At 43.0% G+C, this 26097-nt stretch overlaps 1 long non-coding RNA gene across 1 annotated transcript in view; it reads right to left on the bottom strand.

Annotated features, from left to right (window-relative positions):
- Window positions 1–22469, bottom strand: part of LOC115095307 — a 43561-nt gene extending 21092 nt beyond the window's left edge. Inside the window, exons 1-2 of the long non-coding RNA XR_003857744.1 lie at window positions 22376–22469; window positions 18326–18427 (exon numbers count right to left, since the gene is read on the bottom strand). This is a non-coding gene — a long non-coding RNA (uncharacterized LOC115095307). The remainder of the gene's footprint in view (window positions 1–18325; window positions 18428–22375) is intronic.
- Between the last annotated feature and the right edge of the window lie 3628 nt (window positions 22470–26097).

Here is a 26097-nt window from a genome sequence, read left to right as displayed (position 1 = left end):
AGGAGCTGGATTAGGGAGGAGAATACCTCTCTTTTTATCTGCTTCACCTCCATCTCACACCCTCCTTCCTGATCCCAGCAGGCTGTTCCTAAATGATTAAATGATTAAAAAGTGGAAATGCTTCAAGAATGTTGATTGTGTGGCAAGTTATAAATTATGTAGCAATAGGCTAATTATGTGGTTTCTCATGCAGCTGCACGTTCATGAGAGCCTGGGGGCACAGAACATGGGGCAGTTACACATCCTTGTTCCATGCTGTATCACAGCGCAAGAGCTCTTTGGATTGATGTTGCAAAAGTATGGTAATTTTATGGTGAAATATGATGGGTTATCCTTCTGAAAGAAACAATTTTGCTAGTTCTGTTCATTTTCCTTTCCTTCCCCCATCAGAGAGAGAATTTGCTAACTGAATTCTATGTGCTTTGAGTTTGATGAATCCTACAGGTTTCTAAGGAGGAGTGGATGACAAGCGAAATAGGCATGGAATTGTAGCCAATGTAGAGACTTTCTGTCCCTACCATAGAGTGATTTTTACTTTAGTAAAGAGTAATTGCATTCCCTGTTATAGAGAATGTTCTAGTTGTGTTCATTCCTCTTAAAGTGAAGTGTAGTTTTGGTGGACTGTCACTAGATGATGGTGTTGAGCACTGCATAGAAATGATGGGGTCCATAGTCAGCCATTGTGCAGCTATGTTATTTAGCCAATTATACATAACCGGCTAACTAATGGTGTTTGTTCAGCGGCACAGCCGCACTGCTGAATATACCCAGCTATCTTAAAGTTAGCCGGATAAGGTAACTGACCACAGCTAGTCAGATAAGGTAACCAGCTTATCCGGCTAACTCCACTCCTGCCAGGAATGCCTTCTGCCTGCCCCCTGAATGCCTCTGACTTATCAGGCTAAGTTTTAGCAGGTTATCTAGTTACCTGACTAGAATTTAGCCAGATAAAAGGCTGAATATAGCCTGATAAGCCATTTAGACAGATAACTATTACATTATCCATCTAAATGGCGTTCTAGGCCTCTCCAATTCTATTCTTCAGTTTGTTTAAAATAATGCTACCCATATTTTAATGGATTTGAAACGTTAGGATCTCATTACCCCAATCTTTGAGAGCCTACATTGTCTCCTTGTTGTTTTTAAAAGTAAACTGTTAATTAAGGTCATGGCTCTGAATTATAAATGGTCTTTAGGTCTGGTTCACAGTATCTATGGCACAGGTTGTAATGGTCTGTCCCTAACAAATCACTGCATTCTTTACAAAAAGCTCTTTGTACAGTTTAGGCATTGCTGGTCAAATCATATGAACAGAGGTTGACGTAACTACTACGTGATACAAAGTTAAATATCTATTATAAATAAACCTAAACAGATTGGTGAAAGCGAATCATAATACATTATATTAAACCTAGCCACCCAAATATGATTTCTCTTGATATGCAAAAACTAGAAATACTTATTAGGGAGACCTTCATACATCATGCCAAGAATGACCAGGCCTAATTTTCTATACCTGGCGTATTTTATATAATTATTGATCTCCTATAAATTTGTCAAAATGATGAGTCCAACCAAAGTGAAATGTACAATTATTCTATTCTCAAATAGCATTCACCTCTCACTAAAATTATTAACACATGATATCAATGAATGAATTATTCATGGTGTTGAGCCTCTTACATTATTAATGCAAGAACCTTCATAACACCCATGCGCCTTAGTTGACTCAACCTGCTAGTTCTGCGGGTCACCTATAATCATTGGTCTTCCTCATCTATCTGTATTTTCTTTTTTAGGTACATTTTAAAACTTTGCAAATCAAATGCTGGGAAAAAAGGAAACACTTCCCTTTGAATTCTTGCAGTGAGGCACTCAAATTAATGCAACGATCAATGTTTATCAAACGCCTCTTTCACTATGTTCATGCAGGAAGTGTTTCACTTGTATATCAGCGGAAAAAAACAGCATGATCTGATGTTCTGGCAATTTGCTTCTTCAGGGGCTCATGGCTCAATCTGCCTCAGTCTTGTATTTCCAATTTACTTAAGGAAAAGATGATCAAATTTACATATGTAAACTCTTCCGTATTTCCCAGTGCGTTTTTTAGTCAGTGTATGGATGAGATAAATATTAGTAAGACTTCCCTCTTATGGATAGGGAAAAAGCTTTTAATACATATGATTGAAATTAAAGATTATGCTGGAGTAGAACTATATATGGCTTCTGAAGCATGCAATCTGGAGGTAATACTCAATTCAAAGCTTTTTTACACCCCAGATTAGGCAGGTGAAAAAAGCATTAGTTAAACTGAAGACATTGATGCTTTTAAAACGTTTGCTACCTGAGGGTCTTTTTAGAATGGTTTTACAGGTCCTACATTTTGGACAGGGGGACTATTGTAATAGTCTTGTAGTTGGCCTTCCACAAACCCATGTTAGAGCCCTACAGCTTTTACAACATACTGCGGCTAGGATTCTGACTGGTCTTAAGCACTCAGACTATATTTCACCAATCCTTTACCAACTACATTGGCTTCCTGTTAAATGGCAGGCTGAGGTGAGTTATTGATTATTGTTTTTAAGCTTCTGCACATGGATCACCCCTGTTTGTTGCTTGAAAAGTTAAATAGGTATTTGCCTGGGAGACAAATAAGATCAGCTGGTGATAAGCTGTTGTCTGTACCATCTGCATGACAGTATAAGCTGCAGATCTACATGTACTAACTAGAGCATTCTCATGTGTAGCTCCTATGTTATGGCATGCACTACATCACCTCTGTGTACCGAACTGGATGTAAAAGCTTTTCGGAAAAAATTGAAGGCACTGTTTTTGCAGAGGCATTTCGAGTCTAGTAAGGGGATTTTTATTGATTTTGTTTTATTTCACTTTGTTGATTTTATTATGTGATGCATGTTTTATGAGTTTATGTATTTATGATTATGAATGTTTATTTTGTAAACTGTGAAGATGGATTTTTGCAATCTGGCAGTAATATAAAAATACAAATAAATCCAGCTCCTCCCCTCCTGTTTGTACACCTCTCCTGTGCTGAAGGAAACAGGAGGGAAGAAGCTGTAGTGGACAGACACAGCAGTCAGAATGTTTGATCTCAAAAATCTCTTAAGTAAAACCAAAAATGATTTTGATATAATACTGGATGGTGTGACTTTCCTTTAGAAGAATTTAATTTTTTAAAGGGTTTTAAAGGGCATTCATTCAAAAGAGCAAGGGGTAAACATAGAGGAACCCTAGTAGCTAAATGATGGAAATGAAGAAACAGGGTAACCCATGTTGACTTTAGGAGTAAAAATCAATGAAAAAATGAAAAGAACTCCCTCACTCAAAAAAATCCACAAATAAAAAGTAGGGCGCAGATCAAAATAGAAGATTTATAACTGTATACTTGAACAAAATGGTGTATAAATGGTGCTAGAGTTTTGCTATGGAAACTAGATAATGCAAGGCACCAGCTACAACATGAGACTTCAATTACCCCAATATAGACTGGGTAAATGTATCATCGGGTCACGCTAGAGAGATAACGTTCCTGGATGGAATAAATGATAGCTTTATGGAGCAATTGGTTCAGGAACCGACAAGAGAGGGAGCAATTTTAGATCTAATTCTCAGTAGAGCACAGGACTTGGTGAGAGAGGTAACGGTGGTGGGGCCGCTTGGCAGTAGTGATCATAATATGATCAAATTTGATTTAATGACTGGAAAGGGAACAGTGTGCAAATCCAAGGCTCTCGTGCTAAACTTTCAAAAGGGAAACTTTGATAAAATGAGAAAAATTGTTAGAAAAAAACTGAAAGGAGCAGCTACAAAAGTAAAAAATGTCCAACAGGGGTGGTCATTGTTAAAAAAATACCATTCTAGAAGCACAGTCCAGATGTATTCCACACATTAAGAAAGGTGGAAAGAAGGCAAAACGATTACCGGCATGGTTAAAAGGGGAGGTGAAAGAAGCTATTTTAGCCAAAAGATCTTCATTCAAAAATTGGAAGAAGGATCCAACAGAAGAAAATAGGATAAAGCATAAACATTGGCAAGTTAAATGTAAGACATTGATAAGACAGGCTAAGAGAGTATTTGAAAAGAAATTGGCTGTAGAGGCAAAAACTCACAGTAAAAACTTTTAAAATATATCCGAAGCAGAAAGCCTGTGAGGGAGTCAGTTGGACCGTTAGATGATCGAGGGGTTAAAGGGGCACTTAGAGAAGATAAGGCCATCGCGGAAAGATTAAATGATTTCTTTGCTTCGGTGTTTACTGAAGAGGATGTTTGGGAGGTACCCGTAATGGAGAAGGTTTTCATGGGTAATGATTCAGGTGGACTGAATCAAATCACTGTGAACCTAGAAGATGTGGTAGGCCTGATTGACAAACTGAAGAGTAGTAAATCACCTGGACCGGATGCTATAGACCCCAGAGTTCTGAAGGAACTAAAAAAAATCGCCATCACCTCCGCTGGGCCTGGGCTCGACCACGCGGCTCCCAGCGCCGTTCTCCAACCGCCCCACCGGCAAGAAGGCCCGCCCCTGACCGAGCAGCCAGCCAATTACCTGCTGGCCTGAGGCCCTTTAAAGGTACCTCCCGCTCCGGCACCACCCGGACATCCTTATCAGCAGTCACCTGTTCCGAGGCTCCGAAGTTTCTCTGTCTACCCTCTAACCCTCAGCCAAGACCCACCTGGACCCAGGAACTTCAGAGTGAGTAGGCACCTTTACATAGAACACTCTCCTTCACCACACTGAACTTCGTTAGCCCTCCCAGATCTGGACCTATCCCCCGGCCCTACTAGCCAACCTAACGCCCCGAACTGCAATACGTAAGCAGTATTGTACAACATGCTGTCTATCTTTACAGTATAACCAATATAATCCTAGCACTGCATAACCTAAGTTCTCCGTTTAATCTAAACCTGTATATCTGTATCAATTTGCTCGGTTTTAACTGCATTTTTTAATCTGCATTTGTTTGTTAATCTGAACTGTTCAATCTGCATTATACTGCTCTAAGTTGTACTAAACTGCAATATTCTTTCCGTATTGTGCTCCCCCCCCCAAGCCAGACACATCAAAAACTTCAACTGCCAACACCCTACACTCTCAACATGTACCAACACCATATCACCATCCTTAAATATAATAACCAAAGGCCCAACGTTCCTCCTCACCCACGTCTCCACTCACATCTTAAAACCCTTCTCCCCTCCATGATCTCCCCTCCCCTTACCCAAGTCATCGGTCTCACTGCCCTCTTTCTCATCCTCCTTAATGCACAATCATTAAACAAAAAAATCCCTCTTCTTACTGACCTACTTACAGACCAATACCCAGACATCTGTGCTATAACAGAGACCTGGCTTAAGGATTCCGATTCCGTGCTCATAAACCAGTTACCCTCCAAAACTTATGATATCTTCTCTATCCCTAGACCTAAAAAGAAAGGAGGAGGCTTACTCTTAGCCATAAAGAAAAAATTTAACATGATTCTCTACTCTATCCCCTCCCCCCCAAAAATTGAAATAGGCCTTTTCAAATCTCCCAACCTGCAAATATGTCTTGTCTATGCCCCCCCAGGAACCCTCCACAGTAACCCTTCAACCCTCATAGAATACATTGCAAAGAACTTATCCATTGACACCCCAGCAATCATTCTAGGAGATTTTAACCTCCATGTCGACATTTCTCCCCGCTCCCCTACTTGTGACGCATTCCTAGATTCACTGAACGCATTAGGATACAGGCAGTCTATCTACTTCCCCACTCACAAGGCGGGTCACACCCTTGACCTCCTCTTCACCAATGCTCTCATCCAGATTGACCCCCCCTCCCACACACCTATTCCCTGGTCAGACCACTACCTAATCGAAGCCTCTCTCTCCTACAAGACACCCTCCCGCCATATTAACACTAACAAAACTATTCACTACAGGAAAAACTGCACTAGAGATGACCTCATCTCAGCGATCTCTAACAATCTCGATCAACTAGATCTCACTAATGCAGACACAGCACTCGCTTCCTGGCACGATATTACCATTAATATAGCCAACACTATCTGCCCCTTGCAATCAAAACTCATCTCTCCTCTACACAATGAAAAAAGGAAACCCTGGTATTCCCAAGAACTAAAGAACCTAAAACAATGCCTTCGAAAATCTGAAAAGATCTGGTGCAACGATCCCTCTCCTACACACCTTGCCCAATTCAAATCCTCCTTACACCTGTACAGCGAAAAACTCAACAAGACAAAACGCGACTTTTTCGCTACTAAAATACATCAATTCCAATTCAACCCTAAAGTACTTTTTGATTACGTAGCCTCACTCACCAAGTCAGCAGCTCCCGACATTCCAGATGAAATAGCTAAACCCAAATGTGAAGAACTTGCCACATTCTTCCAAACCAAAATAGACAAATTGCTGTCCAACTTCAATACTACTTCTACCACTCCCTTCAGCCTCCCCAAACATAACTTCAACCACACTATCACTAGTGACAACACCAAACTTCTCTCCTCCCTAGACTGCACCTCAATACTTGAAATAGAATTATTCATCAAGAAAGCCAAGCCCTCCTCCCATCCCTCGGACACAATCCCCACCAAACATCTTCTTTCCATCCCTAGCCTCATCGCTAAACCGTTAACAAACATCATTAATCTGTCCATCAACTCTGGGCAAGTACCTGTTCCCCTTAAACAGGCAATCATCAAACCTATCTTAAAAAAACCTAAACTTGACCCCTCTGACCTCGCCAATTACCGCCCCATCTCTAATCTCCCCTTCATCTCTAAACTCCTCGAAAAAACTGTTAACAAACAACTCTCAGAATACCTCGAAGATAACCGTATCCTAGCACCTGCTCAATACGGATTCCGGAAATCCCACAGCACTGAGACACTTCTACTCTCCCTGTCAGACCATATTCTTAAAGGATTTGACAAAGGGCAATCATTTATTCTCGCCTTTCTTGACATCTCCTCCGCTTTTGATACCATCAGCCATTCCATTCTCCTACAACGCTTAACTGAAATTGGCGTCACAGGTATTGCCCATAACTGGTTCAACTCCTACCTCAGTAACAGAAACTTCAAAATCCAACTAGGAAATCACGAATCCAAAACCATCCCCCTCAATCAGGGTGTCCCACAAGGCTCATCTCTGTCCTCAACCCTCTTCAATATTTACATGCTACCCCTCTGTGACCTCCTCTCTAGTCTCAAGCTGCCTCACTTTGTCTACGCTGACGATGTCCAGTTGCTCATACCCATCACTGACTCCCTACCAAAAGCTATGGACATCTGGAAGGATACGCTCCAATCCATAAACAAGCTCTTAGCTTCCATCCATTTAGCTCTTAACACCACTAAAACTGAAATCATGTTCATCTCACCCCAAAATCATCCTAACCCCCCCCCCCCTATCCATACACCATTTGCCCAGCAAGTCCGTGATCTGGGCATCATCCTTGACGACCATCTCTCACTTAAGAAATTCATCAGTAATATACTAAAAGATGGATTTTTTAAACTACACTCCCTAAAAAAACTAAAACCCCTACTTCATCCCCCCGACTTCCGCACAGTTCTACAAACTACCATCTTTGCCAAAACCGACTATTGTAATTCTCTCCTCCTTGGTCTACCGAACAACGCCATCCAACCCATTCAAATATTACAAAACACAACAGCCCGGATCTTGACCAACTCACGCAGAAATGACCATATCACACCGGTACTAAAAAACTTACATTGGCTCCCAATTGCATCACGCATCCAATATAAGGCTCTCTCCCTTGTCCACAAGGCTTTATACAACCCTGAAATGAACTGGTTCAACGAATCCTTCCACCTCCACCAATCCAACAGGCCCATCAGACACCAACATCTCGCCTCCATGCCTACACCCTCTCCCAAACATTACAAACTTACCTCCACGAGAGCCCGAGCGCTCTCTATCGCCGGGCCTACCCTTTGGAACACTGTGCCTGTCGAACTACGACAAGAAGAATGCACAAAAACATTCAAACGGAAGCTGAAAACCTGGCTCTTTACCAAGGCATACACCTACTTTCCCCACTTTCCCCACTCATCCCCACCTACCCTCTCCCCCTTTCCTCACCCCCACCTTAAGGTCCTTCATCGCCCCTTTTCTGTTCAGTCCTCCTACCTGCCCCTTATTTCTCAGCTCGCTTACTCCTTTAACCCCCCTCCACCCCTCCTCCCCTCCTCCCCTCTTACCCGCCCCCTCCCCGTCCCCTCTCCTCTCTCTTCTAACTCTACACAATTGTCTTTCTAGGACATTGCTATTTTTTATGAATACTTTGTATATATTGATACTCTATATATATTTGTAAATTTTGCTCATAACGTTTTGTTTGATTATTTCCCGCCCTTATCTCCCCTCCTCATTTGTTCATATGTTAATTCGTTATATCTGTTCGATGTAAAACGCCTCCTCATTTGTTCATATGTTAATTCGTTATATCTGTTCGATGTAAAACGCCTTCCCAGGCGCCTGTTTCAGTTACACTGTAAACCGATGTGATATCCCCGATGAACGTCGGTATATAAAAATTTTAAATAAATAAATAAATAAAAAATGAAATTTCAGACCTATTAGTAAAAATTTGTAACTTATCATTAAAATCATCCATTGTACCTGAAGACTGGAGGACAGCAAATGTAACCCCAATATTTAAAAAGGGCTCCAGGGGCGATCCGGGAAACTACAGACCGGTTAGCCTGACTTCAGTGCCAGGAAAAATAGTGGAAAGTGTTCTAAACATCAAAATCACAGAACATATAGAAAGACATGGTTTAATGGAACAAAGTCAGCATGGCTTTACCCAGGGCAAGTCTTGCCTCACAAATCTGCTTCACTTTTTTGAAGGATAAAGGATAAAGGTGTGGATAAAGATGAACCGGTAGATATAGTATACTTGGATTTTCAGAAGGCGTTTGACAAAGTTCCTCATGAGAGGCTTCTAGGAAAAGTAAAAAGTCATGGGATAGGTGGCGATGTCCTTTCATGGATTGCAAACTGGCTAAAAGACAGGAAACAGAGAGTAGGATTAAATGGGCAATTTTCTCAGTGGAAGGGAGTGGACAGTGGAGTGCCTCAGGAATCTGTATTGGGACCCTTACTTTTCAATATATTTATAAATGATCTGGAAAGAAATACGACGAGTGAGAATCAAATTTGCAGATGACACAAAATTGTTCAGAGTAGTTAAATCACAAGCAGATTGTGATAAATTGCAGGAAGACCTTGTGAGACTGGAAAATTGGGCATCCAAATGGCAGATGAAATTTAATGTGGATAAGTACAAGGTGATGCATATAGGGAAAAATAACCCATGCTATAATTACACAATGTTGGGTTCCATATTAGGTGCTACAACCCAAGAAAGAGATCTAGGTGTCATAGTGGATAACACATTGAAATCGTCGGTGCAGTGTGCTGCGGCAGTCAAAAAAGCAAACAGAATGTTGGGAATTATTAGAAAAGGAATGGTGAATAAAACGGAAAATGTCATAATGCCTCTGTATCGCTCCATAGTAAGACCGCACCTTGAATACTGTGTACAATTCTGGTCACCGCATCTCAAAAAAGATATAATTGCGATGGAGAAGGTACAGAGAAGGGCTACCAAAATGATAAGGGGAATAGAACAACTCCCCTATGAGGAAAGACTAAAGAGGTTAGGACTTTTCAGCTTGGAGAAGAGACGACTGAGGGGGGATATGATAGAGGTGTTTAAAATCATGAGAGGTCTAGAACGGGTAGATGTGAATCGGTTATTTACTCTTTCGGATAGTAGAAAGACTAGGGGGCACTCCATGAAGTTAGCATGGGGCACATTTAAAACTAATCGGAGAAAGTTCTTTTTTACTCAACGCACAATTAAACTCTGGAATTTGTTGCCAGAGAATGTGGTTAGTGCAGTTAGTCTAGCTGTGTTTAAAAAAGGATTGGATAAGTTCTTGGAGGAGAAGTCCATTACCTGCTATTAAGTTCACTTAGAGAATAGCCACTGCCATTAGCAATGGTTACATGGAATAGACTTAGTTTTTGGGTACTTGCCAGGTTCTTATGGCCTGGATTGGCCACTGTTGGAAACAGGATGCTGGGCTTGATGGACCCTTGGTCTGACCCAGTTTGGCATTTTCTTATGTTCTTATGAAAATGTTTTTTATATGTTCTTTTTATATAAATCAACTGAACATAAGAACTGGATGCAAAATAAGTGCAAAAAGTTAAAACAAAAATGTGGACAAAAATTACAAGTTCTTCTAACTCAAAAACCAAATGAAAACTTATCGTGTCAATTTCTACTGAGCTTCCTTCCTTCTTTCCAGGGTCTAGATGTACAGTCCTAATGCCAGCGTTTCAGCAATGATTTCTCAACTGCCTTGGGGGAATCTCTGCAAATCCTTAACACACAGACTTCTCTGTTATCATAACAGACAAATAACACCGCCAAGCAGCAAATTGTTGTGTAACCTTTGGCAAATATATGCACACACATCTTTCTGTATAATTAGCAGCATGACAAGCTACTGATACTGAGGGCACTGTCAGCATACATAAGTTCTTATACACAGAAAGATGACAAGGACTTTCTCAAGGAAATATAAAAAGGATAATTGTATTATTTCAATTCAAAACAAAAGAGACATTTCACAGTTAAGTGTGTCTTGATAAAGAGTTGATTTTTGTACAAGGTAAATTTTGTATTTGCATATACTTTAAATATTATTTAAGAATCATTTAAAAGATTTTACATAAAAAATTGACTTTTTCCATAGTAAAAGTTGTGAATCTTTGTAAAATTATGGAAGCTTGCCACAAACATCAAATTGCCATGCTTGACATCTCAGCGGCATTCGACACAGTCAATCATGATGTCCTCCTTAACATCCTCAGGAGCATCGGGATCACTGGCAATGCCCTTTCCTGGATACGATCGTATCTCCAGGATCGCCTTTTCACAGTATTAGTTGATAACAATGAATCTGACCCCATCAGTCTTCCCCAAGGTGTGCCCCAAGGTTCTTCACTCTCCTCCACCCTCTTTAATATATACATGCTCCCCCTTACCACCCTCCTCACTAACCTCCACATCAAGCATTTTATTTATGCGGACGATGTGCAACTTATTTTCCCATTCTCTGACTCTCTCCTTACTGCCCTTCGCAACTGGGAATCCTGTCTCTCAGCCATCAACAAATTACTAAATGACATGCAACTAGCGCTAAACCCCAGCAAGACTGAACTTTTAATTATATCTAACAGGCCACCGCTCCCAGACATCCCACCTGCATACTCTTCCACAACTTTCCCATCACAAGTTCGCAACCTTGGTGTTTTCATTGATAACCATCTTACATTCAAACCTTTCATTAAATCTATCATTAAGGAATGCTTCTTTAAGCTCCAAACCATAAAAAAACTCAAACCACTGCTACACTTTTCTGATTTCCGCACTGTACTACAGTCTATCATTTTATCTAAGGTAGACTATTGTAATGCACTTTTTCTAGGCATCCCCGCTACCCATATCAAACCCCTACAACTACTACAAAACGCTGCCGCCAGGATACTATCAAACACGAAAAAAAGAGATCACATCACCCCTACACTCATCGAACTTCATTGGCTCCCTATACACTCTCGAATTCTCTATAAAGCCTGTTCCATCATCCACAAAAGTCTGTTGAACTCTAACCTGAATTGGATTAACCCCCCACTCCTCCCCCGCACCTCGAATAGACCCACACGTACTGCCCTCCAAGGAACCCTACGTGCACAACCTATCAAATCTTTCAAATTATCGTCCACTATAAACAGAGCTTTCTCCCTAGCCGGCCCCTCTATATGGAACTCCCTGCCTCCTGATATACGCCTGGAATCATACACACCCACTTTAAAAAAAAAACTGAAAACATGGCTCTTCCAGCAAGCTTACCACACATAACCTCCCATTACATAAATCCTTACTGATTAAATAAGTGATTCTCCTAGAATCTGATACGCGACTTATGATTTATTTCTCGGATTACGTTGTATGCCTATCGATTTTGTACTTTGACTCGGCTATTTATGTACTTATCTTTTGTATATAGTTTTGGTGATATGTATATAGTGATTTTGCTGTTCTCAATTTTATGTAAGGGCCCTGCCCAAAAGTTAACCTGTTTGCAATGTTATATGTAAGGGTTCTGCCCAATGGTTCCTGTTTAACTGTAAACCGATACGATGTGTGAACGGTTATCGGTATAAAAAAGACATTAAATAAATAAAATAAATAAACATAATTACTGCAGAATTTTGGAAGATCAGCCACAGAACCTGTTAACTCTTGCCGCAAAATCTTGAAAAACCTTCTGCAGGAAGCCAAACTTCTTCCTCTTCCCAGTTCAGAGAGCAATGTGGGCAATTTTCAAAGCCTGAGGCCTTGGTAAATTGTCCTCTGTGAAAACTGCCCTCCTTTGCATGCTAAACGTTTGCATGGGCTCTCAGCGTGCACCTCATTTTAGCTGGGTTGTATGAGGCATTCTCAGCTGTGTGTAGATCAGGGGAGGGGAAACATAAGAACATGCCATACTGGGTCAGAGCAAGGGTCCATCAAGCCCAGCATCCTGTTTCCAACAGTGGCCAATCCAGGTCCGAAGATGTAGCCACTACTTTGGGGTCTTGCCCAAGAAGTACAGGAGTCCCAGGGTAAGTCCCCACACAGTCACGAGTCCAAAACAGCCCTGGGGCATGGATTCTCCTAAAGAGAGGAAGGCTGAACCAACAGGACCCAAAGTGTAGGAGTAAAAACCTCTTCTCTGGGGGTGATGGTGGTTAGCAAAGTGTAGGTGCAGATTAAACAGCTGGACACAATGGCTGGCTGTTCCAAAAACAACTTTACTGAAGTGTCTTCCAATGTAACCATCTGGTAACATACACATTTTGTTCTTTTGGCATCCAAGTATATAAATGCCTCCCAATACTGTTTTTCTTCTTCTCTGTGCCTGTGTCTCTCAAACTGGGTCCGGAGATGGGCTCACCCTCCAGGGATTGGAATAGTGTCACAGGAGGCAGGGGGGTCCTGGCCGTAGGGTAACCCTCTCCCAAAACAGTATGTGAGGCCCAGATGTGTAACAGTTCTCACAAAAATTCCACACTTTTCCTCTTCCCTGGGGGCAGAAACCAGTGGGGGTCTCCAAGTATTCAGAGTTCTTATTCCAGGTTCCCCTCTCCACTGATGCACTTACAACTGAGTCCAAACAATTCCCAACTGTTGGGGACGAGAATCCTCCTGCTGCGAGTCAGCACAGAGTTGCCATCCACGGTTGTGAGATGGTTGTAGCGTGTCTTCTCTACTCTTGGTCCTCCCAGGGAAAAAATGGCCCCTGGGACTCCTTATTCCCCCTTTTTGAATAAAATTGGCATTGGTGGTCCGGTGGACCTTCCACCTCCCACCACCCAGATCCCCTCCCCCCCACTAAAAGCTTTCTGGGATCCAGTGGCCCTTGATGTTCACTCCAGGATCCCTCCTTACTTGTTGAATCAGTGGCGGAGAGGTGGGACAGGTGTCTAAGCAGAGCCCCCAGGGATTTTTAAGCTCATGGAGGGGCTGAACTTTCTCTGGGCTGAGTGACCCCTTTAAGATATGGTGGTCTCACAGTCCTGGGCCACCATTGTGTATTGTGTAGGGGGCTTTTGCTGCCGTGCTATTTTTCCCCATGGAAAAATACCTTAGGCAGTAGAATTTTCCTGTGGGGAAAAATATTGCGAGATTCACAAAACCACGGGTCATTTATTGTGGCTTTGTGACTCCCACGGTATATATTTATTTATTTATTTATTTTTAGATTTTTATATACCGGTGTTCCTGTATTAAAATACAGATCACATCGGTTTACATTGAAACATAAAAATTACGCCAAGAGGCGGTACATATAACAAGGTTATAGAACTTGGAAAACATGGAAAACAGGTTCGAAAAATAACATTGAGAAAATTGTATAGTCTTTTTGAGAAACCAAATCATAAAATAAGGCGTAATTGTCTAAGATAAATGTGATCTGCAGAAGGGATTGCGATGGTGAGAAAATCTTGATAGCTGGAGGTAAAAAATAATCAAAGTTCTGGAAAAGCTTGGCTAAAGAGCCAGGTTTTAATTTTCTTTTTGAAGGAAGCGAAGCAGATCTCAAGGCGGATGTCTGGCGGGAGCATGTTCCATTGGACGGGTCCTGCTAAAGAGATGGTACGTTTCTGATGTAAGGATATTGTTGAAGGAACATAGAGTGTGCCTTTATAAGCTCCTCTGATAGGTCTAGATGAAGAGTGAAAACGAAGTTGGGTACTTAAGTGGAGTGGGGATATGTTGTAAATAGATTTATGAATTGCTGTGTATACTTTATAGAGAATCCTTTGCTTAATAGGCAGCCAGTGGAGGAGTTTTAGTATGGGGGTTATATGGTCTCTTTTATTTGTATTGGTAAGGATTCTAGCTGCAGAGTTTTGAATCATCTGGAGGGGTTTGATGGATGAGGTAGGGAGACCAAAAAGGAGCGAGTTGCAATAATCGATTTTTGTTAGAATAATGGCTTGTAGAACCATCCGAAAATCATTGAAGTGGAGAAGTGGTTTCAATTTTCTCAGGACAAGAAGTTTATAGAAGCAGTCTTTAGTGGTGGTGCTTATAAATTTTTTGAAGTTAAGCTGATTATCTATCATGACGCCTAGATCACGTACATATGGTGAGTGATTAATTATAGGAGTGGTAGAAATGAGTGGGACAGCTGGGTATATTAGATTGTTATTAACGTCATGATTGATAATTAAGATCTCGGTTTTGTTGTTGTTGAGAATAAGGCTGAGACTGGATAGAAGATGATTGATTAGTTGCAAGCAATTATTATTATTATTATTAATTATTAATAATTATTATTATTATTAGTTGCAAGCAAAATATACTGTGGCTTAGTGAATGATCCTCAGTATAAGTCTTGGCGCAACAGAGTTACATAGTCCCAGTGGTGTTTCAACTAAATGGCAAAAGGACTGGTAGCAAATCACATTGTCAGATGATTTTTAAGGTTTGCGGAAATCAGTCTAATATTTCATAGGGAGGTGACACATCAAAGTGCTTACACAGTCCGGGCTGAGCAGACCCCCAACATGGACCATGTTTCGAGCAAAACTGCATTGGAAGGAGCCAAAGGCAAATCTCTAGGAGCACATTGAAGGGCACATCATTTACTAGGCCCAGTATCAATCACAAATAAGCAAATCACTTACCCCTCTTTCCCTCCCCAGAGCTGTCCTGCAGAGCTCAATGTTCCTCTACCCACAGGAGCTGTCTTTGATTTTCACAGTGGCAGATAAAAATGAAGCCAATACCAATGCTTTTTCTAAACCTGGGGTACGGTGATGGGGTCAGGAATTCAAAGGCAGCTTTTAAGCAGTTCATCACTAACCTGGGGCCTGATTCCCTAAGGGTTTTCCCCATAGACACAAAATGGGAGATAAGCTTTAATAAATCTGGCCCTTGGTTGGTAATCCACTGGTTTTTGGGTAATGCAGATGAAATAGACACTCCCGTTCCGCTACTAATAAGTCCTGGATATTCCACCAAGAGTAACGACTAATCAGGGAAGGACCCGTTTGAGGGTGCTGGAATGGCCGTCCCCTTTGAGAGGTTTTATAGCAGCTCTCCACTGAGAGCTCTGGAGGCAGTGTAGCTTGTTTTGTGGAGGTTTCGAAGATGTCTGGAGATTTTTCCTAAGTTTTGGATTTTTGGGCCTGCTCATGAACCCTGGCAAACCCTGCTGGAAATGTGGGAGTTAGGTTGGGGGATCTGCCTTTTCCTTTCCATTCCCTGGTGGGTAAGAGTTGTATCCTGGGAATATTTTGGGCTTTTGAAGATTTTACTTGGTAGGAAGCCCAATGAAACCCTGCTCACTGCCTGGATTCAGGGGCTGGAGAACCCAATTTCTGGGTCCGGGTAGGTAAGGAAAGACCTGCCCCTCTACCTCTCCATGAGAACAGAGGAAGGTGGTGACTTGCTATGGGATCATCGGGTGTTTGCATCAGTTTTGGGGACAAGACTTTGCTTTTTGGAAGATCTGGGAGGGAGGTTTGGCTGCCCCTCTTCCTTCCCATCTAAGAACATGTGAAGCTGTTGTTCCAGCTTGGATTCTACCCATCTGTGATCTTTACAGAAATACAGAAACCTAAAGGACCATCTAACTGTGAGAAAAGAGAACTTTAAGATCATTAAGAACCCACACCTGGAGTCTTCACCCTTGGGAGAGAGATGCTTGGGCTCTATGCAGAGTCAGTTTTTCATTTTTGCCAGTTTGGAAGGTTGTGGGCTGGGGTCAGGGGACCCCCCACCCTTCAAGAGTAGTGCAGGTCCGCAGGGCATGGGCTTGTCTTCTGCCTAGACAGCCCCCTCCATCACAGGTTGAGCCCTTGGGTTCTGGGAGTCAGTAGGGCTTGACTTTGATGGCTGAAAATCATGGTTGTGAGGCTGGATGGGCTGAACAAGGCACAGGCTGGGAGCTGAGGACTGGATACTGGAGTGGAGCAGGTGGGCAGCGGGATACTGAGCAAGAGCTGGGGCTGGATACAGATGCAAGCTAGGCAGGATATTGAGCAGGGACTGGGGATGGGCCAAGGCAATGGCAAGGCAGAGAATGAATACAAGGAACTAGACTGGGCAGGGTGCAACAAAGACCAAACAAGGGCAAGACAAGGACAGGACCGGGCAAAGTACACTGAAGCCTGAAGACAGCAAAGCAGAAGGCTCGTAGGCTGCTCGGCTTAAGGCCTGTAGGCCACAAAGCAAGGTATAAGGTAAGAGCAGGCCCAAGGGCAACAAGGCAATTAAAGGCCTGAAGAGACAGCAAGACAAGGCACAAGGTAAGAGTAGCCTGGAGGCCACAAGGCATGGAAAAAGGTAAGAGTGGCCAGGTAAGTGATCCAAAAATGACTCCATGAAGAGAACTGAGGTGTTGACAAGGCAGGATTAAATAGGGCTGGAGCTTGGGTGAAGTGTGATCAGCGAGGAGGTACTTGCCAAGGCTATAAGTGAGGCTTGTAGAGGATCTTGGTGGAGGGAAAACTGCACCGCAGACTTGAACCTTGGCATGGAGAGACTGTTTAACAGGCGAAACTGTGATGGAGGCAGTGGGGTAGATATTCAAACCCTGGCTGTCTAAGTAACTTAGCTGGTTAACACGTATCCAGCTAAATTAAAAGGATATTCAGCGGCATGGCTGAATATCCGCAGTCAAGGTTCTACTTAGCTAGATAAATTAAATCTGACTGTTAGATCAGCTCTATGGCTGATCTAACTTATCCGATTAACTTAACTGCATCAAATGAATATCGCTACTTATCCGGTTAAGTTAATCAGATACGTAGTGCTGCCCAGATTCGCCCACTGCCCATCCTCAAATTGGCTGGCTCCAAGGTAGCCAGATAAGTGACTTAACCAGCTATCTAGTAGCTGCTGATTTTCAGTCCTACTTATCCTACTATCCGGCACTAAACACACTTTCAGTATCAGACCCAGGGTTTCCTGCCCATCTAAGGGATTCCCTGCCTACTGGAGAACTCTACTTTTCCCCAAGCCCTAGAGGGCAGAAGTTTCTCTACTTCTGGTAACAGAGATTCCTGCGCAGATTGAGCAAAGAGACGGTAAAAGTGAGAGAATTTGTGGTGCTGAGTATTAAGATTGTGCAACAGTTTCACCGGTAAAGAATTTTTTTTTGGACACTAACTCAGTGGCTTCTGTGGTTTTATTTGGCACACTCAGCCTACATAGTGAAATGCATATACCTCCCTCCCTCCCTCCCTCCCATGGACGAGAACGACGGTACAAAAAGGATCACTCCTAGCACTCAGGGCCTTGGAAGTAATTACCCCCCCCCCCCCCAATTCAACAAAGAATCCAGGCCCTGGAAATGAGACTGTGCAAAAGCCAGCCTGGTAAGGTCCCCGCGCCAGAGACTTAACAAATTCTTTTATGGCCCCGTCAGACTGCAGACCACCTCCCGGGGATGGGGTTGCACAAATATACAACATTACTTTAATTATTGCCTGAAGCCCCAGTAAAAGAAATAACAGCTAGGATATTCACACAGAGCCCTGAAGGCTGCTGAAGGGTTCTCTGGTCTCCACCAGGCAAAAACAGCCTCCAGCCAGCTGCAGGGTCTCAGTGATTTCTTTCTTCAGCTCTGTTACACTGTCTGTCTATTCTCTTATTTAGACTGCCCAGACCCAACAGGAAATTTCAGTGTTCAAATACTTGAGGGGGTCCAGCGAATTTCCTCTGCACAGGGACAGCCTGTTGTAAATTTTCTGTTATTCTTCAGCTGCTCCACCAAGCAGGAAATTCTCAGAAAGAAATCTGCAAAGAGTAAGTGAGAGAGTGAGACTATTATCCACTATACCAGTGGTTCTCAACCCTGTCCTGGGGACCCCCCCAGCCAGTTGGGTTTTCAGGATATCCACAATGAATATGCATGAGAGAAAATTTGCATGTTATGGAGGCAGTGTATGCAAATTTTCTCTCATGCATATTCATTGTGGATATCCTGAAAACCCGACTGGCTGGGGGGTCCCCAGGACAGGGTTGAGAACCAAGCTGGTCCTTGACCAACAACCACTCACTCTTAAACAAATCAGGGCCAATTGGTTTACAACACCGCTTAGTTACTGGGCCTACTACATCTTGTAAACAATCATCAAAAAATGAAAAATTAAATGATATAAGGTAATGGTCTGACCATATAACTGGATTTATTAAGATATTGCTAATTTCTTTAGACCCTATTAGAGGCTCACAAACCAACAGTTGATCTAAAATATGGCCACCTCTACGTGTTGCTGAACAAATAAGTTTTCATTCATCAGGTGAATATATATAGAAGAATTTTACATCAATGGTGGTTTCACGAGACGCACGCTTGATAAATTATGAACCAAAGAACATGAGAAGAGATTATAAGATGGTAATGTGATTCTGAAAGATGAGATCCTTCTATAAGAAAATACAATTTGAGAATGATCTTTTATTTGGTATTTTGAAACGTTTGTTGTTTCGTTTGTAGTGGATACACTGATTCAACCATTGGTCAAACTCTGCCCCTGAGGAAGCCACAAAACGTGTGTCGGGTTGGCGTTTTTTTGACATATAAACAGAAATTATAAGTGTTAATCAATTTTTGAATTTTTTCTGAATCTTTTATATGCAAAAAAATCTATAAAAAAAAACCTGAGAGACCTATGAATAAATATTTGTGAGTGGTATATCATTTATGCGGTGTTTCAACTGTTCCACCACTATTAGGTGAGAACCTACACGCACTATTTATGATGGTCTCAAAAAGAAGTTTATTTTGGTTCTTAATAATAACTACCTGTATGCTGTTTTACAGGGTTGAAGAAATACAACTGACTTAATTTCAGGGTGGCTAATAGATCCTAAAATTCACAAATACTTTCTTGGGTTTGCAATCTAAATGGATATTGAGATCACTGATAATCATGACCTTATTAGACTGCACTAATAAACTTGACCAAAATGAGAAATAAACTTAAGGTCTTTTGCAGAGAGGGCAATAAAGTAATGCAAAAATCCACCACTTCAATTTTACTATTAAACTCTCACGCCCATGTCTGAGGGAGATAGAAAGAGGCTTCAACTTCAAAACAGGTTTATAAGACAATGCCCCAACCCTCATCTTCTGGAGATAAGAGTATCCAATTGGGCAAACCAAATTTAATAAAGGAAGGTCAGTGTCAGACAACCAGGGCTTAACTGGGGGGGAATGGGGTAGAATGCAGTTCCAGCACTTCTTTCAGGTTTAAGAGGCAGAGCAGCAGGGGGTGTTCTGCTCCAGCCCTTCCCCTCCAAGCAGCTTGCAGGGAAGAGAAGGGGAAGGACTGAGCCCAGTGGTGTACCGAAGAGGGGGAGGCAATGCCCCCAGGCGCCAGGCTAAGAGGGGGCACAGCTTGTCCCAGTCTTCTCCAATCCCCATATATACTTGTACGCCAGAAGCTTAAGATATTGTTCTTGCTCTGACTAGCAAAGGTGAATCAAATTGCAAAGGAGAGAACCGCAAAAGAAAATGGTGACGTGAATTACTTGGCAGTACCTTTGTTGGTCGAGACAGAGAGGGGCCAATGCAAATTCTTTCCTTTGAAGCCTACAGAAGTCCTTCTCACCTTTGCAAATGTTAAATTACTCTCTGGCTCCACTACAAGGGGGGGGGGGGGGGGGGGAGGTGCCAAGACTGGAAGCCAGTGGTATTATCCCCTGAACTGCAGTGACACCAAGTGGACCTGGCTAAAATTGCTAGGATTAAATGGATATTTCCGCAGAAAGAAAGTTTTGAGTTGAATGGACCTATGGCAGTTCTTGGAATCAGAGCTTGGGGTGTAATCCCATACCAGAGCCAATGAGGAGCAGGGGATCGATTCCTAATTAACTTTTTAAATTAGGTATAAAAGAAAGGTTGTCTTTTGTGTACAGTCAGACAGGCAGAGTGAGGAAAAGACAGAAGGACATAGCAATGAGGTGAGGTTCCTACCCCAGCCACCTGGCTGCTACCACAAAAGAAAGAGCAGTTGCAGAGAGATGGAAGGGTTCCTCATAGGCATAGTCTGTAGAAAAGTAATTATATAGCAGTGCCGAGAAAGCAGTGGTTTGTTATTTTGTAGTGAGGGAAAAGAGTGTGAGTTTCAAGTATTTCCTGACCTTTTGTTTCATTTATAGCTAGAAGGACAGTATTTAGAATAGTATCTGCATACATTCAGTATCAGGCTGCCTTAGTTGCAGGGACATTTGGAAGATTTGTCACAATTTTATATACAGAAGAGAGGGAATTTATGTTTTTTGTGAGAACTTGGACTTCCAATCTCCTGCGAGTATGTGTGAGAGAGAGGATAAAGTTTGTGCAGCCCCCTAATCCTCAACAATCTCAGGGTGACTGGAAATCAAGATTTCCCAGATATGATCAGCAGGGGCTTTTTTTTTTTTATCCTTATTAGTTTTAATTATTGGGTGTTATTTGATTTATTTATTTATTTATTTATTTATAGGCTTTTATATACTGGAGTTCATGTACTAGTACATACTAGTACATATATGTGCTGTTTTGAAATATTTTATGGTGTTTGGGAAATTTAAAAAATGTATATGATTTTAATTAACAGAAGTTATTCTATTTGTCAGTACTTTTACAATATTATTTTATTAGTATGGTTTTATTATTATAATTGCTGCTTTATGTTTCTTGATTTTATTTGTTTTATGAGGAATGGTGGTTCTGTTTTTCCATTGTTACACATAGAGTCTGGATTCTTGGGGTTTCCATTTCAGTTTTTGTCTGCATATTGCTGGTTCTAATTTATGATCCTTTATTCTGTATTTGGTGAGGGTCTGTCTGCTTTGTGCATGTGACCAAGGGAGAGATTCTGCTAATGTGTAGTGTCTGTGTAGAGATCTATACCAGTCATGTTTGTTTTGTTTCCCCAGTAAGTGATGTATTGGTATTCTGGGGCCAGTGTAATATTTACCTGTGCTTTTTCACAGGTAGGGTTCTTGTTGTTTGAGTCCTTGGTGTTACTACTTTTGCATTATGATAGGTTTGCTGTATAGATTTTGAGTATCTTTCTTGCAAGGTTTTGTGTTCACAACATGTCTGGCAGTGTTTGTGCTGCTACTGTGAAATGACACCAGAATTTGAAAATATGTTTTTGTATGATGAGCTGTAAGGGAAACATCCAAGCTCCATGGTTGGGGGAATTTCTATGGATGCACAGTGAGTTACTGGAGATGCAGGATTTATATTGACATTCTGTCCCTTCCTATATATTCCAGACTTCACTCTCATAGCCATATAGAATTAGTTGAATGAGGCTATCAAATAATTTTATAGTGTGAAACTGGCCAGTTTTTTAAAATTACACAGAAGACCCTTTGGACTTTCTTATTAAGACTTTTTTTTATAGCCAATTTTAAATCCGGGGGCCCTGCTATGAAGGTGGGTATGAAATGAAGAAATGTCATTTTGGCTTCCCCCCCCCCCCCAATTCTTCTGTCTAGAGACGCAACTGATTTTTGTGACCTTAAGAATTAGTACAAGAAGGATGGGGGGGGGGGGGGGGAGGGGCACTGGAAAGGCACACAAATGCATTGGCCCCCAGGCACTGGAGACCCTCGGTACACCACCGGCTGAGCCTGAAGGATACAGAGAAAACAGTCTCTCCAGGGCTGGTGCTAGCATTTTAGCTGCCCTTTGTGAACAATTACTGTTCTGGCCCTCTCTGTTAGGTCGCCAACCCCTCCTACCTTATCCATTCCGCTGATGCGGCAGCAGCCTCTTTCTCATGCTGGGCTGCGAATGCCAGGTCGCACGGCGACTACAGCGTCTCTCTCCCGGCCGGCATCGAGGCCTCCCTTGATGTGTGTGTGCGCGGGAGGTCCCGCCTCATAAAGGGACCTCAGCTGGAGAGCTAAGCCAGCACTGGATTATGATGTCCGATTATGACATCACCACAGGAGGGGTTTTAAACCCTGCAACTGCTTTCTTTCTTGGTCTTTGCAACAGATTTCCTCTGTTGCTCTTAGGCTGCGTTCCCTGTGCTAGGTGCCGTGCCTCCAGCGTCTCCCGTATCATCGTCCCTCCAGTGTCTCCAGTGTCATCGTCCCTCCAGCGTCTCCCGTGTCATCGTCCCTCCAGCATCTCCTGTGTCTTCGTGCCCCCAGCGTCTCCATGTTCCTGTGACCATCACTTCGCCGCCTGCCACAGACTTTCAGCCTAGACTACACTGTCCCTTCGAGAGGTTGGTTCCTATCTTGCTGGGTGAAAGCTCCCAGTACTCGCTCCTCAGGGGCTCTTCCCCGGTTAATTCGCTCGGTTTGCCTATTACCCTGTGGGTGGAAGGCCGTGGTAAAATCTACTTGCACTCCAAACTTCTTGCAGGAGGCCCACAAGAACTTGGCCGTAAACTGGGAACCACAATCAGAGGAGATATTGTAAGGAAAGACCATGCAATCGGAATGTGTGTGTCGTAAAGAGTTGTGCCAACTCTGGAGCTGAAGGTAACTTTGGTAAGGGAATAAAGTGCATCATCTTGGAAAATCTGTCAATAACAACCCAGATTATGTGATTACCAGAGGAGATAGGTAGATAGAGCACAAAATCCCTCCAGCATCTCCTGTGTCTTCGTGCTCCCAGCATCTCCATGTTCCTGTGACCATCACTTCGTCTCTTTGCCACCTGCCACAGACCTTTGGCCCAGACTACACTGTCCCTTCGAGAGGTTGGTTCCTATCTTGCTGGGTGAATGCTCCAAGTACCCGCTCCTCGGAGGGCCGTCCTGCTTGATTCTTCGGAACCATGTCTTGTAGTCCTCTGCTCGCCTTCGCCACCTCTTGGAGACGAGTCCCACTCAGGGTTTCCTTGGCGGTCAACACCTCTCGCTCCGGCTCAAGGGTCCACATTTATAACAGTTTGCAAAGACCATGGACCCAGTGGACTTATGTGGTCTCCAGGTTATTCCGGGCCTGGCTCATCAACTTTGGCAGCAGCAACAGCAGCAGCGGCAATAGTGCCTAGAGACTTTGTCCACCGCTGTAGAGCACTTGGCAACTGGCATAGATTCCACCTTTGGACCCGGGGCTGCCTCCTCGCTTCTGGCGGTCCCAGTAGTTCCAACTTCCGCGACTCACATGCCTGCTTCACCTTGATTTTCTGGAGAATCCAAGCAGTTCTGAGGATTCCTGAATCACTGCTTTATAGGGTTTTCCCTGCAGGTACAGTAGTTTCCGATGGATTGAGTGAAGATATCTTTTATCCTCTTCTTACTGGATGGTAAAGCCCTGGCCAGGGCATCTCTGCTTTGGGAGCGTGGAGATTCCATTTTGGGAGATTTACCTCGGTTTGTCCGGACCTTTCGTCAAGTATTAGATGAACCAAGCTGCCAGTCTACTGCCACTTCTGAACTGCTTAACCTTTGCCAGGGTTCACACACTCTGGCTGACTTTGCAGTAGAATTTCCCACCTTGGCATCCGAACTAGGGTGGCGTGAGGATGTGTGGCATCTTCCTGGAAGGGTTGTCCCCCAGTATAAAGATTGAGTTGGCCGCATGGGAGCTCCCGTACGACTTTGAGGCACTCATTGAACTGGTTTACAGCAACGTGCTAAAGAATTTAAACCAGGTCGTCGCTCAGTTTCCCTGGCTCCAACTTTTTCTTGTCCAGTAGTTGCACCCACAATGTCTGGAGCTTTGCTGGAATGCCGAAAGGAGCCTATGCAGCTAGGCCGTAGCCACCTGACAACTGAGGAGAAACAGCATCGACAGAGGCTTGGCTTATGCCTCTACTGCGGAGGCAAAGGACACCTGTTGGCCCAAGGTCCTGAATGTCCGGGAAACGCCTGGGCCTAGGTGTCACAGGAGGGCTGACCCTAAGCTGTATCAATCCTGCTCCTCCATGAATGGTTCCCATTACATTACAATTTTCCAGAGGTTCCTTTACTACACTCGCTCTTGTCGACTCAGGTTCCGGCGGGAACTTCATTCTATCTGAGCTAGTCCATCAATTGCAACTACCCGTGATACCCCATACACCACTGTTGTGGATTTCCTCCATCCAAGGAGACCCTCTCCCGGGAAGGGTAAATTCCTGCACTGCCCCGGTAACACTGCGGACCGGGGTTCTTCACCAAGAGGAAGTGTCCTTCTTGATTCTCGAGAGGTCCATTCAGCCCGTGGTGCTAGGGCTTCCTTGGCTACAAAAGCATTCACTCATCATTGACTGGAGAACCCTGCAAATTACAGCCTGGGGAATGGACTGTTTTTCCACCTGCCTTCGACTTAGACCACAACCACAGTTGGTGCTGGCCAGCACCTCCCTTTCGTTACTGCCTCAGTATAGTAGTTTCGTCGATGTGTTCTCCAAGAAGGAGGTGGAGACCCTTCCGGAGCATTGATCCTTTGACTGTGCCATTGACTTATTACCCGGTATGGTTCCGCTCTGTGGATGGGTATATCCATTGTCTCTGCCTGAGACGCAGGCGATGTCCAAATACATAAAGGAGAATCTCGACCGGGGTTTTATTCGCCCCTCTTCCCCTCCAGCAGGGGCAGGCTTCTTCTTTGTAGCCAAGAAGGATGGTTCCTTAAGACCCTGTATTGATTACAGGGGGCTCAATGCAATCGCTCGAAAGGATCGTTATCTACTTTATTTTACTTACTTTACTTATAATTTTTATATACCGACATTCTTACATTAAAATGCAAATCATACCGGTTTACATAAAACAGAAAAAGCAGGAAAAAATATTTCCATAGTCAAATACAGAGAACATTTATAATAAAATTGTTAACAAAGGCATAAGGTAGGAACTTGAAAAAAAGGTTACTTCCCCTGATTCCTGAATTACTGGACCATCTCCATGGAGCCAAGGTCGTTACCAAATGGACCTCCAAGGGGCCTACAATCTTGTTCGAATAAAACCAGGAGACGAGTGGAAGACAGCGTTTAATATGCGTGAAGGCCATTACGAATATCTCATAATGCCCTTTGGACTATGCAATGCACCTGCAGTGTTTCAAAATTTAATGAATGAGATATTCCGGGACATGTTACATAAGGGGGTGATCATCTACCTTGATGACATTCTAATTTATTCGAAAGACTTGAAGACACATCGCATGGACTTTCGTCAGGTTCTTCAATGTCTAATAGAACATCATCTATTTGCTAAACTGGAAAAATGCCTCTTTGAACAGGAGTCCTTGCCGTTTTGGGGCTTCATTGTATCTACCTCAGGGTTTCGTATGGACCTGGATAAGTTAACCAGCATTCGGGAGTGGCCACAGCCGGTGGGACTCCGTGTGTTGGAAAGGTTTCTTGGCTTCACCAATTTCTAAAGGAATTTCATTCCTCACTATTCACGCATAGCAGCACCCCTAACGGCATTAACCAAGAAGGAAGCCAATTCTAAACAGTGGCCGGAGGTAGCCATCCATGCTTTCCACGAATTGAAAGAGGCATTCCTACAAGA

This window comes from Rhinatrema bivittatum, chromosome 7, assembly GCF_901001135.1.
Source record: "Rhinatrema bivittatum chromosome 7, aRhiBiv1.1, whole genome shotgun sequence".
NCBI classification, from domain to species: Eukaryota; Metazoa; Chordata; class Amphibia; order Gymnophiona; family Rhinatrematidae; genus Rhinatrema; species Rhinatrema bivittatum.
Note: the sequence above shows the minus strand (reverse complement) of the source record. Positions and strands in the feature narration are given on the sequence as shown.